The following is a 13,735-nucleotide window of genomic DNA, read 5'->3' on the forward strand; positions in this document are numbered from 1 at the left end:
GGATTTTCAATCCCAGCAACAACATAGCGCCGGTAACTAACTATTACACAGTCAGCTCTGGGCAGTGAACTTCCACTGGAAAGAGAGGCCCTATAGCCCCAGAGGCCAACCCCAGAACACTGCCACCCAGAGGCTGACCCACAAACTGACTCTTTGCTAAACACAAAATAAGGCAGTCTGGGAAATAAATGCGACCTGCTTTAAAATAAGGACTGTGGTTCACAACACAGAGGAACAGTATATCGCAGGGAAACTCAACACTCTCCTGAATACCTGGAAGGTCTAAGGCGAGCCACACTGAAGAATAGAAGAACCGAAGGACCTTCACTACTGCATTTTTTTTTCTTTTTTCACTTTTTAACTAAGAAATCAATTTTTTTTTATTTTTTTTCTGTTCTTTTTTTTTTCTTTTTCCATCACCTGATTTTACCCTTTTAATTACTACCTTCTTATTTTTTAACCAGTATTATTACTGCTACCATTTTACCATTTTTTAAAGTGCCATTTTATTTTCTCTTTATTTTATTTTGGGATTAGTGTTCTCCATCCTATTTTCATTGTTATATTATTGGTTGTTTCTAGTTTGCATTCATATCCAGGGAGCTGTTGCTGGAATTTGTTGGGATTAATGGCTGTTCTATAGGAGTATTCTCCTCATATAAAAAGTCTCTTCCCCTCTTCCACTTCATCTCTCTTTTCGCTCTTTTTTTTTCTTTTCTTTTCTCGCTTTTATTTTCCCCCCTCCTTTTTCCTGATTTCATTTTTGCACTCCTTTTTTTGGTCCCTACTTTTCTTTTCTTTTTTTTCTTTTATCTTTTTCTCTTCCTTCTTCCTTATCCCCTAATTCTCTTAATTCAGGTGGTCACCTTTATTTGGAGTTATTAATATCGTGAATATATTTGTGTAGAGTGCCTGGTACATGGTGCCTTGTTGTGTTGTATTTTGTGCCTTTAAATCAATGCAGCAGACCCAAGCAACAGCAACCTCCTGAGCACCACATCCTCTGATGAGGAACAGCAGCTGTACGTGAAACCTCGCCCCACCAGCCAGAAGAGCCACCACAGCTGTGAACAGCACCCACCAAAGGAGCTGCTGCCAACTGAAGAGCAGCAGCTACCGCAACCGCCCGAAGAGCAACCACAGACCAAGGAGTCACTGCCACCCACTGAACGACTCAACATCTAGATATGTCAGTGAGATCAAACATGGGTAGACAAAGAAACCCCCAAAGGAAAGAGAAGGAGGACTCTCCAGAAAAGCAGCTAAGTAATACAGAGACATGCAACATGACAGATAAAGAATTCAGAATAAGGGTCCTAGAGTGCATAAACCGGATGGAGGAAAAAATCGACAACCTCTTCAAGAAGCAAGAAGAAACAGATGAAAAAATCGATAACATATGGAAGAAGCTAGAAGAAACAGATGAAAAAATCGATAACATATGGAAGAAGCTAGAAGAAACAGATGAAAAAATCAACAACTCAAGTAAGACCCAAGAAGAAATGAAGAGTGATATAGCTGCAATGAAAAACTCCATTGAAAGTATCAACAGTAGACTAGGAGAAGCGGAGAAACGAATTAGTGAATTAGAAGACAAGGAAGCAAAACACACCCAAAATGTACTGCAATTGGAGAAAAAAATTAAAAAACAGGAGGAGAGCCTAAGGGAGCTTTGGGACAACATGAAACGAAACAACATACGAATAATAGGAGTACCAGAACAACAGAAGGATGAACAAGGATTAGAAAACCTACTTGAAGAAATAATATCAGAAAACTTTCCTGAGGTGGGGAAGAAAAAAGTCACACAAGCCCAGAGAGTCCCAAACAAGGTGAACCCGAAAAGACCCACACCAAGACACATCATAATCACCATGGCAAATGTTCAGGACAAAGAGAGAATCTTACAGGCTGCAAGAGAGAGACGGAAAGTTACATACAAGGGATCTCCCATTAGACTGTCAAATGATTTCTCAACAGAAACACATCAGGCCAGAAAAGAATGGACTGAAATTTACAAAGTGATGCAAAGCAAAGGACTGAATCCAAGAATACTCTATCCAGCAAGGCTATCATTCAAACTTGAAGGGGAAATAAGAAGCTTCACAGACAAAAAAGGCTAAGGGAGTTTGTCACCACCAAGCCAGCAATGCAAGGAATGCTAAAGGGACTGGTATAAAAAGAAGAAATAAAAAGCTCAGAAAGAAAACAGCCACACACACACACAAAAAGAAATGGCTACAAACAAGTACCTTTCAATAATAACTTTAAATGTAAATGGACTAAATGCTCCATCCAAAAGACATCGAGTGGCTGAATGGATAAAAAAACATGACCCATACATCTGCTGTCTACAAGAAACCCACCTCATTAGAAGGGACTCACACAGACTGAAAGTGAAAGGATGGAAAAATATCTTTCAGGCAAATGGAAGGGAAAAGAAAGCTGGGGTAGCAATACTTATATCAGACAAAATAGACCTCAAAGTGAAGGCCTTAACAAGAGATAAGGAAGGCCACTTCATAATACTAAAGGGATCAATACAACAAGAAGATATAACCCTGGTAAACATATATGCACCCAATGTAGGAGCACCCAAATTCATAAAAAAACTCCTGGAAGATATCAAAGGAGAGATCGACAACAATACAATCATAGTAGGGACTTTAATACACCATTGACAGCACTGGATAAGTCCTATAGACAAACAATCAGCAAAGATACAGCAATCCTAAATGACTCACTAGATCAGATGGACTTAATAGACATCTTCAGAACACTTCACCCCAAAGCCAGGGAATATACGTTCTTCTCAGGTGCTCATGGGACATCTTCAAAAATAGACCACATATTGGGTCACAAGCAAAGTATCCCCAAATTCAAGAAGATTGAAATCATAAAAAGCATCTTCGCAGACCATGATGGCATAATACTAGAAATAAACTACAATAAAAACAACCCAAAATACTCAAACACCTGGAAGCTGAATAGCATGTTATTAAATATTGACTGGGTTACCAATGAGATCAAAGAAGAAATTAAAAACATCCTGGAAACGAATGACAATGAAAACACAACAATCCAAAACCTATGGGACACAATGAAAGCAGTCCTGAGAGGGAAGTTTATAGCTCTACAGGCCTATTTCAAAAAACAAGAAAAAATGGTAGTAAATCATCTAACTCTACAACTCAAAGAATTAGAAAGAGAGCAACAAGAAAACCCCAGAGTGAGCAGAAGGAAGGAGATAATAAAGATTAGAGCAGAAATAAATGACATAGAGACCAAAAAAACAATACAGAAAATCAATGAAACCAAGAGCTGGTTCTTTGAAAGGATAAACAAGATTGACAAACCTCTAGCCAGACTCACCAAGAAGCAGAGAGAGAGGACCCAAATAAATAAAATCAGAAACGATAGAGGCGAAATAACAACAGACCCCACAGAAATACAAATGATTGTTAAAAAATACTATGGACAGCTCTACTCCAACAAACTAGACAACCTGGAGGAAATGGACAAATTCCTAGAAAAATACAGCATTCCAAAACTCAATCAGGAAGAATCTAAAAATCTCAACAGGCCAATAACTATGGAAGAAATTGAAGCAGTCATCAAAAAGCTTCCATCAAACAAAAGCCCAGGACCAGACGGCTTCACAGGGGAGTTTTACCAAACATTCAAGGAAGAACTAAAACCTATCCTCCTCAGACTACTACAATAAATTCAAGAGGAAGGAACACTTCCAAGCTCATTCTATGAAGCCAGCATCACCCTAATACCAAAACCAGGTAAAGACAACACAATGAAAGAGAATTACAGGCCAATATCCCTCATGAACATAGATGCCAAAATCCTCAACAAAATCTTAGCAAATCGGATCCAGCAGTACATCAGAAAGATCATACACCATGACCAAGTAGGATTTATCCCAGGGATGCAAGGATGGTACAATATCCGCAAATCAATAAACGTGATACATCACATAAACAAATTGAAAGAAAAAAACCACATGGTCATATCAATTGATGCAGAAAAAGCATTTGACAAAATTCAACACCCATTTTTGATAAAAACTCTCAGCAAGGTGGGAGTAGAAGGATCATACCTCAACATAATAAAAGCCATATATGACAGGCCCACAGCCAACATCATACTCAACGGACAAAAACTAACACCATTTCCCCTAAGAACAGAAACAAGACAGGGATGCCCCCTCTCACCACTCCTGTTCAACATAGTACTGGAAGTGTTAGCCATTGCAATTCGGCAAGAAGAAGAAATAAAAGGCATCCAAATTGGAAAAGAGGAAGTAAAACTGTCCTTATTTGTAGACGACATGATATTATACATACAAAACCCTAGAGATTCCATCAAAAAGCTACTAGACTTAATACATGAATTTGGCAATGTAGCAGGATACAAAATTAACCCCAAGAAATCTGAGGCATTTCTATACACCAATAGTGAACTTTCAGAAAGAGAGATTATAAAAACAATCCAGTTTACCATCGCACCAGAAAAATTAAGCTACCTAGGGATAAACTTAACTAAAGAGGTAAAAGACCTCTACTCAGAAAACTACAGGACGTTGAAAAAAGACATAGAGGAAGACATAAACAGATGGAAGAACATACCGTGTTCATGGATTGGTAGAATCAACATCATTAAAATGTCCATACTACCCAAAGCAATCTATAAATTCAACGCACTTCCCATTAAAGTACCAACAGCATACTTCAGAGATCTAGAACGAACTTTCCAAAAATTCATCTGGAATAAAAAAAGACCCCGAATAGCTGCAGCAATCCTGAAAAAGAACAAAGTAGGTGGGATCTCAATACCAGATATCAAGTTGTATTACAAAGCCACTGTTCTCAAAACTGCCTGGTACTGGCACAAGAATAGGCATATAGATCAATGGAATAGAATAGAGAGCCCAGAAATCGGCCCGAACCAATATGCTCAATTAATATTTGACAAAGGAGGCAAGAACATACAATGGAGCCAAGATAGTCTCTTCAATAAATGGTGTTGGGAAAATTGGACAGATATATGCAAGAAAATGAAACTAGAGCACCAACTTACACCATACACAAAAATAAACTCAAAATGGATAAAGGACTTAAATGTACGACAGGATACCATAAAAATTCTAGAAGAATCCAAAGGCAAGAAAATCTCAGACATATGCCGAAGCAATTTCTTCACTGATACAGCTCCTAGGGCACTTGAAACTAAAGAAAAAATGAACAAATGGGACTACATCAAAATAAAAAGCTTCTGCACAGCAAAAGAAACCATCAACAAAACAACGAGAAAACCCACTGTGTGGGAAAACATATTTGCCAATGACATATCTGATAAGGGCCTAATCTCCAAAATTTATAGGGAACTCATACAACTTAACAAAAGGAAGATAAACAATCCAATCAAAAAATGGGCAAAGGACCTAAACAGACACCTTTCAAAAGAGGACATTCAGAAAGCCAAGAGACATATGAAAACATGCTCAAAGTCACTAATCATCCGAGAGATGCAAATCAAAACAACAATGAGGTACCGTCTCACACCTGTCAGACTGGCTATCATCAACAAATCAACAAACGACAAGTGCTGGAGAGGATGTGGAGAAAAAGGAACACTTGTGCACTGCTGGTGGGAATGCAGACTGGTGCAGCCACTATGGAAGACAGTATGGAGTTTCCTTAAAAAACTGAAAATGGAACTCCCATTTGACCCTGTGATCCCACTTCTAGGAATATATCCCAAGAAACCAGAAACACCAATCAGAAAGGATATATGCACCCCTATGTTCATAGCAGCACAATTCACCATAGCTAAGATCTGGAAACAGCCTAAGTGCCCATCAGTAGATGAATGGATTAGAAAACTGTGGTACATCTACACGATGGAATACTATGCTGCTGTAAAAAGGAAGGAACTCTTACCATTTGCAACGTCATGGATGGAACTGGAGAGCATTATGCTAAGAGAAATAAGCCAGTCAAGAAAGGAAAAATACCACATGATCTCACTCATTCATGGACAATAGAGACCATTATAAACTTTTGAACAATAATAGATACAGAGTCAGAGCTGCCTCAAACAGATTGTCAAACTGCAGTGGGAAGGCCGGGGAGTGTTGGGGGGCAGGAGGTAGGGGGTTAAGAGATCAACTAAAGGACTTGTATCCATGCATATAAGCATAACCAATGGACATAAGACACTGGGTGATAGGGGAGGCAAGGGGACTGTCTAGGGCGGGGGGATAAAATGGATACATATGTAATACCCTTTGTAATACTTTAAGCAATAAAAAAAAAATGGTGACGATTCCGGGAAATACTTATAAGCCAACTGTCTAATTTTGGTAAAACTGTTAAAATACACAATGATAGTTCCCAGAAATGATTAAGAACGTGTAAGAAACACCTCAAGTACACGTAAATAGGTTCTTACTACATTTACTGTTGTATTCACTCACGGAGGTTTCCAGTGGAAAGCTGTGAAATGACGAAAATACTGGTAATATTTACAACTCCGGGTACTTAGGTGGAGTTTTCTCGGGACTGTGCTTTCAAATACTAAGTGTTCATGCTTACAGAGCTCAGAATTGGTGTCTGAAGCCTTGGAATGACGAGAATAGTGTTTATGTTTACAATTAAGGCGGATTGGCTTTGGCGTTTTTTTGTGTGAATCAGTTAAAATGGTGACGATTACGGTAAATACTTCTAAGCAAACTGTCTAATTTTGGTAAAACTGTTAAAATACACAATGATAGTACCCAAAAATGATTAAGAACGTGTAAGTAACATCTCAAGTACACGTAAATAGATTCTTACTACATTTACTGTTGTATTCAATCACGGAGGTTTCCAGTGGAAAGCTGTGAAATGACGCAAATACTGGTAATATTTACAACTCCGGGTGCTTCCGGTGGCGTTTTCACGGGACTGTGGTTTCAAATACTAAGTGTTCATGCTTACAGAGCTCAAAATTGGTGTCTAAAGCCTTGGAATGACGAAAATAGTGTTTCTGTTTACAATTAAGGAGGACTGGCTTTGGCGTTTTTTTGTGAGAATCCGTTAAAATGGTGACGATTCCGGTAAATACTTCTAAGCAAACTGTCTAATTTTGGTAAAACTGTTAAAATACACACTGATAGTTCCAAGAAATGATTAAGAACGTGTAACAAACACCTCAAGTAAATGTAAATAGATCCTTACTACATTTACTGTCGTATTCAGTCACGGAAGTTTCCAGTGGAAAGCTGTGAAATGACGAAAATACTGGTAATATTTACAACTCCGGGTACTTCCGGTGGCGTTTTCACGGGACTGTGCTTTCAAATACTAAGTGTTCATGCTTACAGAGCTCAGAATTGGTGTCTGAAGCCTTGGAATGACAAGAATAGTGTTTATGTTTACAATTAAGGAGGATTGGCTTTGGCGTTTTTTTGTGGGAATCAGTTAAAATGGTGACGATTCCAGTAAATACTTCTAAGCAAAATGTCTAATTTTGGTAAAACTGTTAAAATACACAATGATAGTACCAAAAAATGATTAAAAACGTGTAAGAAACACCTCAATTACACGTAAATAGATTCTTACTACATTTACTGTCGTATTCACTCACGGAGGTTTCCAGTGGAAAGCTGTGTAATGACGAAAATACTGGTAATATTTACAACTCCGGGTACTTCCGGTGGCGTTTTCAGGGGACTGTGCTTTCAAATACTAAGTGTTCATGCTTACAGAGCTCAGAATTGGTGTCTGAAGCCTTGGAATGACGAGAATAGTGTTTATGTTTACAATTAAGGAGGATTGGCTTTAGCGTTTTATTGTGGGAATCAGTTAAAATGGTGACGATTCCAGTAAATACTTCTAAGCAAAATGTCTAATTTTGGTAAAACTGTTAAAATACACAATGATAGTACCCAAAAATGATTAAGAACGTGTAAGAAACACCTCAATTACACGTAAATAGATTCTTACTACATTTACTGTCGTATTCACTCACGGAGGTTTCCAGTGGAAAGCTGTGTAATGACGAATATACTGGTAATATTTACAACTCCGGGTACTTCCGGTGGCGTTTTCACGGGACTGTGCTTTCAAATACTAAGTGTTCATGCTTACAGAGCTCAGAATTGGTGTCTGAAGCCTTGGAATGACGAGAATAGTGTTTATGTTTACAATTAAGGAGGATTGGCTTTGGCGTTTTTTTGTGTAAATCCGTTAAAATGGTGACGATACCAGTAAATACTTCTAATCAAACTGTCTAATTTTGGTAAAACTGTTAAAATACACAATGATAGTTCCCAGAAATGATTAAGAACGTGTAAGAAACACCTCAAGTACACGTAAATAGATTCTTACTACATTTACTGTCGTATTCAATCACATATGTTTCCAGTGGAAACCTGTGAAATGACGAAAATACTGGTAATATTTACAACTCCGGGTACTTCCGGTGGCGTTTTCACGGGACTGTGCTTTCAAATACTAAGTGTTCATGCTTACAGAGCTCAGAATTGGTGTCTAAACCCTTGGAATGACGAGAATAGTGTTTTTGTTTACAATTAAGGAGGACTGGCTTTGGCGTTTTTTTGTGTGAATCAGTTAAAATGGCGACGATTCCCGTAAATACTTCTAAGCAAACTGTCTAATTTTGGTAAAACTGTTAAAATACACCATGATATTTCCCAGAAATGATTAAGAACGTGTAAGAAACACCTCAAGTACACGTAAATAGATTCTTAGTTCATTTACCATCGTATTCAATCACGGAGGTTTCCAGTGGAAAGGTGTGAAATAACGAAAATACTTGGAATATTTACAACTCCGGGTACTTCCGGTGGCGTTTTCACGGGACTGTGCTTTCAAATACTAAGTGTTCATGCTTACAGAGCTCAGATTTGGTGTCTAAACCCTTCGAATGATGAGAATAGTGTTTCTGTTTACAATTAAGGAGGACTGGCTTTGGCTTTTTTTGTGTGAATCCGTTAAAATGGTGACGATTTCGGTAAATACTTCTAAGCAAACTGTCTAATTTTGGTAAAACTGTTAAAATACACATTGATAGTACCAAAAATAATTAAGAACGTGTACCAAACACCTCAAGTACACGGAAATAGATTCTTACTACATTTACTGTCGTATTCACTCACGGAGGTTTCCAGTGAAAAGCTGTGAAATGACGCAAATACTGGTAATATTTACAACTCCGGGTACCTCCGGTGGCGTTTTCACGGGACTGTGCTTTCAAATACTAAGTGTTCATGCTTACAGAGCTCAGAATTGGTGTCTGAAGCCTTGGAATGACGAGAATAGTGTTTATGTTTACAATTAAGGAGGATTGGCTTTGGCGTTTTTTTGTGGGAATCAGTTAAAATGGTGACGATTCCAGTAAATACTTCTAAGCAAAGTGTCTAATTTTGGTAAAACTGTTAAAATACACAATGATAGTACCCAAAAATGATTAAGAACGTGTAAGAAACACCTCAATTACACGTAAATAGATTCTTACTACATTTACTGTCGTATTCACTCACGGAGGTTTCCAGTGGAAAGCTGTGTAATGACGAATATACTGGTAATATTTACAACTCCGGGTACTTCCGGTGGCGTTTTCACGGGACTGTGCTTTCAAATACTAAGTGTTCATGCTTACAGAGCTCAGAATTGGTGTCTGAAGCCTTGGAATGACGAGAATAGTGCTTTTGTTTACAATTAAGGAGGACTGGCTTTGGCGTTTTTTTGTGTGAATCCGTTAAAATGGTGACGATTCCGGTAAATACTTCTAAGCAAACTGTCTAATTTCTGTAAAACTGTTAAAATACACAATGATAGTTCCCAGAAATGATTAAGAACGTGTACCAAACACCTCAAGTACACGTAAATAGATTCTTACTACATTTACTGTCGTATTCACTCACGGAGGTTTCCAGTGGAAAGGTGTGAAATGAAGAAAATACTTGGAATATTTACAACTCCGGGTACTTCCGGTGGCGTTTTCACGGGACTGTGCTTTCAAATACTAAGTGTTCATGCTTACAGAGCTCAGATTTGGTGTCTAAACCCTTGGAATGATGAGAATAGTGTTTCTGTTTACAATTAAGGAGGACTGGCTTTGGCGTTTTTTTGTGTGAATCAGTTAAAATGGTGACGATTCCGGTAAATACTTCTAAGCAAACTGTCTAATTTTGGTAAAACTGTTAAAATACACATTGATAGTACCAAAAATAATTAAGAACGCGTACCAAACACCTCAAGTACACGTAAATAGATTCTTACTACATTTACTGTCGTATTCACTCACGGAGGTTTCCAGTGGAAAGGTGTGAAATGAAGAAAATACTGGTAATATTTACAACTCCGGGTGCTTCCGGTGGCGTTTTCACGGGACTGTGCTTTCAAATACTAAGTGTTCATGCTTACAGAGCTCAGAATTGGTGTCTGAAGCCTTGGAATGACGAGAATAGTGTTTATGTTTACAATTAAGGAGGATTGGCTTTGGCGTTTTTTTGTGTGAATCCGTTAAAATGGTGACGATTCTGGTAAATACTTCTAAGCAAACTGTCTAATTTTGGTAAAACTGTTAAAATACACAATGATAGTTCCAAGAAATGATTAAGAACGTGTAACAAACACCTCAAGTACACGTAAATAGATTCTTACTACATTTACTGTCGTATTCACTCACGGAGGTTTCCAGTGGAAAGCTATGAAATGACGAAAATACTGGTAATATTTACAACTCCGGGTACTTCCGGGGACATTTTCACGGGACTGTGCTTTCAAATACTAAGTGTTCATGCTTACAGAGCTCAGAATTGGTGTCTGAACCCTTGGAATGACGAGAATAGTGTTTCTGTTTACAATTAAGGAGGATTGGCTTTGGCGTTTTTTTGTGGGAATCAGTTAAAATGGTGACGATTCCAGTAAATACTTCTAAGCAAAATGTCTAATTTTGGTAAAACTGTTAAAATACACAATGATAGTACCCAAAAATGATTAAGAACGTGTAAGAAACACCTCAATTACACGTAAATAGATTCTTACTACATTTACTGTCGTATTCACTCACGGAGGTTTCCAGTGGAAAGCTGTGTAATGACGAATATACTGGTAATATTTACAACTCCGGGTACTTCCGGTGGCGTTTTCACGGGACTGTGCTTTCAAATACTAAGTGTTCATGCTTACAGAGCTCAGAATTGGTGTCTAAACCCTTGGAATGACGCGAATAGTGCTTTTGTTTACAATTAAGGAGGACTGGCTTTGGCGTTTTTTTGTGTGAATCCGTTAAAATGGTGACGATTCCGGTAAATACTTCTAAGCAAACTGTCTAATTTCTGTAAAACTGTTAAAATACACAATGATAGTTCCCAGAAATGATTAAGAACGTGTAATAAACACCGCAAGTACACGTAAAAAGATTCTTACTACATTTACTGTCGTATTCAATCACGGAGGTTTCCAGTGGAAAGGTGTGAAATGAAGAAAATACTTGGAATATTTACAACTCCGTGTACTTCCGGTGGCGTTTTCACGGGACTGTGCTTTCAAATACTAAGTGTTCATGCTTACAGAGCTCAGATTTGGTGTCTAAACCCTTGGAATGATGAGAATAGTGTTTCTGTTTACAATTAAGGAGGACTGGCTTTGGCGTTTTTTTGTGTGAATCAGTTAAAATGGTGACGATTCCGGTAAATACTTCTAAGCAAACTGTCTAATTTTGGTAAAACTGTTAAAATACACATTGATAGTACCAAAAATAATTAAGAACGTGTACCAAACACCTCAAGTACACGTAAATAGATTCTTACTACATTTACTGTCGTATTCACTCACGGAGGTTTCCAGTGGGAAGCTGTGAAATGACGCAAATACTGGTAATATTTACAACTCCGGGTGCTTCCGGTGGCGTTTTCACGGGACTGTGCTTTCAAATACTAAGTGTTCATGCTTACAGAGCTCAGAATTGGTGTCTGAAGCCTTGGAATGACGAGAATAGTGTTTATGTTTACAATTAAGGAGGATTGGCTTTGGCGTTTTTTTGTGGGAATCAGTTAAAATGGTGACGATTCCGGTAAATACTTCTAAGCAAACTGTCTAATTTTGGTAAAACTGTTAAAATACACAATGATAGTACCCAAAAATGATTAAGAACGTGTAACAAACACCTCAAGTACACGTAAATAGATTCTTACTACATTTACTGTCGTATTCACTCACGGAGGTTTCCAGTGGAAAGCTGTGTAATGACGAATATACTGGTAATATTTACAACTCCGGGTACTTCCGGTGGCGTTTTCACGGGACTGTGCTTTCAAATACTAAGTGTTCATGCTTACAGAGCTCAGAATTGGTGTCTAAACCCTTGGAATGACGCGAATAGTGCTTTTGTTTACAATTAAGGAGGACTGGCTTTGGCGTTTTTTTGTGTGAATCCGTTAAAATGGTGACGATTCCGGTAAATACTTCTAAGCAAACTGTCTAATTTCTGTAAAACTGTTAAAATACACAATGATAGTTCCCAGAAATGATTAAGAACGTGTAATAAACACCGCAAGTACACGTAAAAAGATTCTTACTACATTTACTGTCGTATTCAATCACGGAGGTTTCCAGTGGAAAGGTGTGAAATGAAGAAAATACTTGGAATATTTACAACTCCGTGTACTTCCGGTGGCGTTTTCACGGGACTGTGCTTTCAAATACTAAGTGTTCATGCTTACAGAGCTCAGATTTGGTGTCTAAACCCTTGGAATGATGAGAATAGTGTTTCTGTTTACAATTAAGGAGGACTGGCTTTGGCGTTTTTTTGTGTGAATCAGTTAAAATGGTGACGATTCCGGTAAATACTTCTAAGCAAACTGTCTAATTTTGGTAAAACTGTTAAAATACACATTGATAGTACCAAAAATAATTAAGAACGTGTACCAAACACCTCAAGTACACGTAAATAGATTCTTACTACATTTACTGTCGTATTCACTCACGGAGGTTTCCAGTGGAAAGCTGTGAAATGACGCAAATACTGGTAATATTTACAACTCCGGGTGCTTCCGGTGGCGTTTTCACGGGACTGTGCTTTCAAATACTAAGTGTTCATGCTTACAGAGCTCAGAATTGGTGTCTGAAGCCTTGGAATGACGAGAATAGTGTTTATGTTTACAATTAAGGAGGATTGGCTTTGGCGTTTTTTTGTGGGAATCAGTTAAAATGGTGACGATTCCGGTAAATACTTCTAAGCAAACTGTCTAATTTTGGTAAAACTGTTAAAATACACAATGATAGTACCCAAAAATGATTAAGAACGTGTAACAAACACCTCAAGTACACGTAAATAGATTCTTACTACATTTACTGTCGTATTCACTCACGGAGGTTTCCAGTGGAAAGCTATGAAATGACGAAAATACTGGTAATATTTACAACTCCGGGTACTTCCGGCGGCGTTTTCACGGGACTGTGCTTTCAAATACTAAGTGTTCATGCTTACAGAGCTCAGAATTGGTGTCTGAAGCCTTGGAATGACGAGAATAGTGTTTATGTTTACAATTAAGGAGGATTGGCTTTGGCGTTTTTTTGTGGGAATCAGTTAAAATGGTGACGATTCCAGTAAATACTTCTAAGCAAAATGTCTAATTTTGGTAAAACTGTTAAAATACACAATGATAGTACCCAAAAATGATTAAGAACGTGTAAGAAACACCTCAATTACA

Source organism: Myotis daubentonii, chromosome 7 (genome assembly GCF_963259705.1).
Source record: "Myotis daubentonii chromosome 7, mMyoDau2.1, whole genome shotgun sequence".
Lineage (NCBI taxonomy): Eukaryota > Metazoa > Chordata > Mammalia > Chiroptera > Vespertilionidae > Myotis > Myotis daubentonii.